Source organism: Pelophylax lessonae, assembly GCF_965119305.1.
Source record: "Pelophylax lessonae genome assembly, chromosome: 1".
Lineage (NCBI taxonomy): Eukaryota > Metazoa > Chordata > Amphibia > Anura > Ranidae > Pelophylax > Pelophylax lessonae.
The window spans coordinates 74707158-74712801 of record NC_138768.1 but is presented as its reverse complement, the minus strand read 5'-3'; the positions used below and the strand labels follow the sequence as shown (position 1 = coordinate 74712801).

The 5644-nt window shown below is 39.5% G+C and overlaps 1 protein-coding gene across 1 annotated transcript in view; it reads left to right on the top strand.

Moving 5' to 3' along the window:
• The first annotated feature begins 450 nt into the window (after positions 1–450).
• The window catches only part of PRLR (prolactin receptor), a 122689-nt gene continuing 117495 nt past the window's right edge, over positions 451–5644 (top strand). The window contains exon 1 of the mRNA XM_082271024.1: positions 451–474. The gene's annotated coding sequence lies outside the window, so the exon portion shown is untranslated. The remainder of the gene's footprint in view (positions 475–5644) is intronic.

Here is a 5644-nt window from a genome sequence, read left to right as displayed (position 1 = left end):
ACTATCAGGGGGGGACAGGAGGAGTTGGATCAGAGGGGCACACAGCCCCCCTCCACCTCTATGTGGATCTGCAGGATGGGGATGGTGGATCTGGATCCAGCCTGGGATTGTAGGAGAAGAATGCTGCCTGCTCACAGGTAATCACTGCTGCCTACCTTCCTCCTCTACTTCAAGGGACACTCCACACTTCCTCCAGCACACAGATCCCTCTTCTCTTCCCATACAATCTTCCATCATCACTCCCAGCCTTCCCATACATCCAGCCATCTCTCCTGGAGGGATCGTAAGCTCTTCCTCAGCACATACACCAGCGCTCGCGCCTTGCAGATTTTTTTCCCAGATGTTGGAATATTTCCGGGACGCGTTCCGTACTTGCAAGGGTTCGTTTTGGCATTAATTACTTTGGTCATGGAATCGTAAAGTCGCATGATCTGAATTATCCCAAAGGATTCTAAAGGATCACAGTCACCTATGGTATGGAAATTTTCTGCCAGTTTTCTGTTGTCCTGAGTTAAGTTGGTCAGCATTAACCTATAAACCGCATGCTTGGATGGGTAGCGTCACGGAACCGTTACGGTGTACGGTCTAAGCGGTTCAGATTGAGTCGTGTATGGAGTGAAAACGATTGCGATGAAATTAAGTTGGTCGGCGTTCATCCGTAAACCACGCGCTTGGATGGGTAGCGTCACGGAACCATTACGGCGTACGGTCTAAGCGGTTCAGATTGAGTCGTGTATGGAGTGAAAGCGATTGCGGTGAAGTTTAGTTGGTCGGCGTTCACCCATAAACTCTTCGATCAGTAGCGTCACGGAACGGTTACGTCGTACGGTTTGAGCTGTTCAGATGGAGTCGTGTATGGAGTGAAAGCGATTGCTATGAAGATAAGTTGGTTGGCGTTCATCCGTAAACTGCGCGCTTTGGTCGGTCGCGTCACGGAACGGTTACGTCGTACGGTCTGAGCTGTTCAAATGGAGTCGTGTATGGAGTGAAAGCGATTGCGATGAAGTTAAGTTGGTCGGCTTTCACCCGTAAACCGCGCGCTTTGGTCGGTCGCATAACTACGAAGTCGTGAAATCAGTCGCAAGGTTTGGAAATTTTCTGCCAGCTGTCTGTTTTCCGAACAATCGCTCGTAAACCACCCGATTCGGTCGGTCGCATATTGTAATGGTAACATTGCATTGATCTGATTTATTCTGATGAAGTGAAAATGATCGCACACGCCGGGCAGAACTTTGTTTGGTTGGGAAATTTTCTGCCAGTTGTCTGTTGTCCTGAGTTGAATTGGTAAAAAGCACCGAAGCCTGAGAAGATCGGGTCTGATAGTGAGTGTATGATGGGTTCAAGGGTTCTGTCTCTCTACGTTTCATTCTGACGGTCTTTAGAATTTGCATACAGTATATTCATATTTATTAATGAGGATTACTAACCTATAGAATTTATTTATATTCATATTTATTGATAAGGAAGATTCTACCAAACAATAGAATTTAGATACACTCATATATTCATATTTATTGATGATGGGTTAGGATGAAGCCAGCTGAATCTATACATTTGATTCTGCCAATCTTTAGGATTCATATTTATTAATAAGGAAAATTCTGACTAGAATCTATAGAATTCAGATACACCTCATATTTATTAATAGCATAGCGTTCTTATTTATTGATAATGATGGATTTAGATGAAGCCTTCAAGGGTCCTGTCTCTAGACCTTTGATTCTGTCAATCTATAGAACTCCCATTTATTGATAATGCAGGCCTCCTAATCTATAGAATCCATATATACTCTTACATTAATATTTATTGATAAAGAAGACCTCCCAATCTTTAAAACTCATTTATCTTCAGATATTCATATTTAGTGATAAAAAAAGATGTCCCAATATATAGAATTCATATATTTATTGATAATAAAGATCTTTCAATCTATAGAATTTATATGTACTTATATCTTTTATTATATTTATTGATAATGATGGGACTAGATGAAGCCTTCAAGAGTCCTATCTCTAAACTTTTGATTCTGCCAATCTATAGAATTCATATACATGCATATATTTATATTTGTTAATAACATAGAATTCACATGTATTTATATTTATTGATAAGACCTTTGATTCTGCCAATCACTAGAATCCCTATATCCATATTTATTGATAGTGAAGATTCTGCCAATCTATAGAATCCCTATATTCATATTTATTGATAGTGAAGATTCTGCCAATCTATAGAATCCCTATATTCATATTTATTGATAGTGAAGATTCTGAAAATCTATAGAATCCCTATATTCATATTTATTGATAGTGAAGATTCTGCCAATCTATAGAATCCCTATATTCATATTTATTGATAGTGAAGATTCTGCCAATCTATAGAATCCCTATATTCATATTTATTGATAGTGAAGATTCTGCCAATCTATAGAATCCCTATATTCATATTTATTGATAGTGAAGATTCTGAAAATCTATAGAATCCCTATATTCATATTTATTGATAGTGAAGATTCTGCCAATCTATAGAATCCCTATATTCATATTTATTGATAGTGAAGATTCTGAAAATCTATAGAATCCCTATATTCATATTTATTGATAGTGAAGATTCTGCCAATCTATAGAATCCCTATATTCATATTTATTGATAATGAAGAATCTTTCAATCTATAAAATCTCTATATTCATATTTATTGATCGTAAAGATTCTACCAATCTATAGAATCCCTATATTCATATTTATTGATTGTAAAGATTCTACCAATCTATAGAATCCCTATATTCATATTTATTGATAGTGAAGAATCTTTCAATTTATAGAATCCCTATATTCATATTTATTGATCGTAAAGATTCTACCAATCTATAGAATCCCTATATTCATATTTATTGATAGTGAAGAATCTTTCAATTTATAGAATCCCTATATTCATATTTATTGATCGTAAAGATTCTACCAATCTATAGAATTCCTATATTCATATTTATTGATAGTGAAGATTCTACCAATCTATAGAATCCCTATATTCATATTTATTGATAGTGAAGATTCTGCCAATCTATAGAATTCCTATATTCATATTTATTGATAGTGAAGATTCTGCCAATCTATAGAACCCCTATATTCATATTTATTGATAGTGAAGATTCTGCCAATCTGTAGAATCTCTATATTCATATTTATTGATAGTGAAGATTCTGCCAATCTTTAGAATCCCTATATGTATTGATCATGAAGATTCTGCCAATCTATAGAATTTATATATATTAATCTTTATTGATAGTGAAGATTCTGCCAATATATATAATTCTTATATTCATGGACAATATATAATTCAAATTTATTGATAATAACAGGTTAAAATGAAGCCTACAAGGGTCCTGTTTCTAGACCTTTAATTCTGCCAATCTATAGAATTGCTATATTCATATTTATTGATTGTGAGCAGTCATGTGTAGTGAACCTGTCATGGTGGAACACAGTGCCTCCTGCTCATGTGGGGCATCAGCTGTGTCCCTGGAAATGATTCTCCCAGTGTTGGCAAGTAGGCAGCCATGCACGAAGAGTGTCGCAGCTGTGTCCCAAAGGGGAAATAAGCGTGCATTAATGTTTTGCTCTCGTCCATCGCATGCTGCTCCTCTGGCAGCCTAACCCTGGGTGTCTTGCCATAGCTCCTGTGCAGCCTCTTGTTTTTCCTCTAGCTCCATGTATGGAGACAATCTGCCTTTCCATAGCAATCTGAGGCTTGTAACCACAGGGGGGGTTTTGTTGAGGAATTGTCATGGTGCGGTTGTTTCGGGTTTGGGTTGTGTGAGTTGCAGGGGATTGGATATAGTACACACCGCTGCTGTCACTCGGAGACTGCATGCGGTGCAGAGGCAGAAGTGACAGCTGCCGCTGATAGACTGAGCCTGTAGGTTGCTGCCAATTTTTCATGCGTTATGAAACGCTGCACGGGCGCCAGGCACCTGTCATAGTCTGGCAGCAGACACCGAGGTCTCCCCCGCAATGATCTTCTCATTCACAGCCATGTTTCCCATTCCACTTCAACTTTTTGTGTACCATATCATCCTGTCCTTGCCCACATGGAGTGCTCCTTCCTCGTGGCTCGGCGATCACGTGCTCAGTAGGTATCTAGTTTGTCAAAAAAATCCCAGCGAAGGTCTCCTGCGTTTCATAAGCTAGACGATTGCATTAGGTTATAGCAAAAATTGGGCAGTGTGTGATTGGAATCAAAGTGAGCTTGCCCTGTCAGACAAGGCTGTGCTGTGTGGCAGAGCAGGGTAAATCTCAGGGCTGGATGAACAGAAACACTGACATCTAGTATGCTGAAAACCTCTGCATGTGACTTTCTTGCGTTTTGTAAACTAAACAATTGGGTTATGCCATGTCCTGCAAAAGTTGGGTAATGTGCTGCTTCAAAGTGTGTCTGTAATAGAGCAAATTCTATAAATCTATGGGGAGGGTGGGAGGTGCCAAAGCCTATGGAAATACAGTAATGACGTTTTTTTAGAAAGTCGCTATTTACGTAGGAATAGCTGGGGCTCTGGTGGCCCTATTGAGAGGCGTATTCTACTAAAACAAACTTGTGGCCCCCTACCAGTGTTTTCCCCAGGTGTATCCTAGGCCACTGAGTGGTTAGAACCCCTTTCAGATTTTTTTTTTGCTGTCTGTGTCCCCGTTAGGGGATCAATTTATTCTAATGGCTGTTGTCACTGAGAAGGTAGAAGCCGATATTAAAAGTTACCACCAGAAATCTTCCAATGGGGACAGATCTTCAAGTGACAACTAAGACAGCATTTCCTTTTAGAGAGATTTTCTCTCACTTCCTGTTTTGCCTGCAGAACAGGAAGTAAAGGGGTAATCCCCCAAAAGGGGCACAAATAAAAAACCAGAGAGGGGTTTTACTCTTACTCCTACTTCACCCCATATTGAAAGATACGTTTTGGCTTTAGTTCTACTTTATTACTGCTTTGCTGGCATTCACAATTTGTGGCATTCCAGCCTGTCAGAATTCACCCACCACTGAACCAAATTCTGGTTGCTATGGGAAACCAAACTTGGCACGTGCCGACTACAAACATCTGAGCAGTTTACTCAACGCCCAAGTAAATGCACGGCACCCGAGCTTCGTGTATGGGACTCGCTGTCCTATTTAATTAACATTCTAAATCTCTATTTTAAGATCTCGGCCATCCACCCATTAATCAGAGGCGTCCTGCCCAGAGCTTCCACACTGAATTAATGGCGGGGTTATCGCAGCTAATAAAGTGCTGGGATTGATGTGGCGTGGTGGCGAATGGGGAGTCATGTGATCTTCTCCCTATGTCTTCTATACATGACGGAGCTGGGGAAGGGGAGGGGGGGTCAGCTGTCTCGTATATGAGAAAACGTGCTGCAGCACAAAAAAAAAAATGGATAGATAAAATCAGCTCTTTGTGACTGAATGTAAACGATTGCCTGCCATATGGTTTTCTGGTGTGATTTCCTTCTATAGATGTTGTATACATGTCATAACAGGCATGGAAATCACCAGAAAATCCTGCGTCAGACTCCTATGTCATATAGTAAAAGCATAAATAACATCACAATATGTCATATAGTATTAAAAATTCATATTTGTGTGTATGTAAAGTGTATA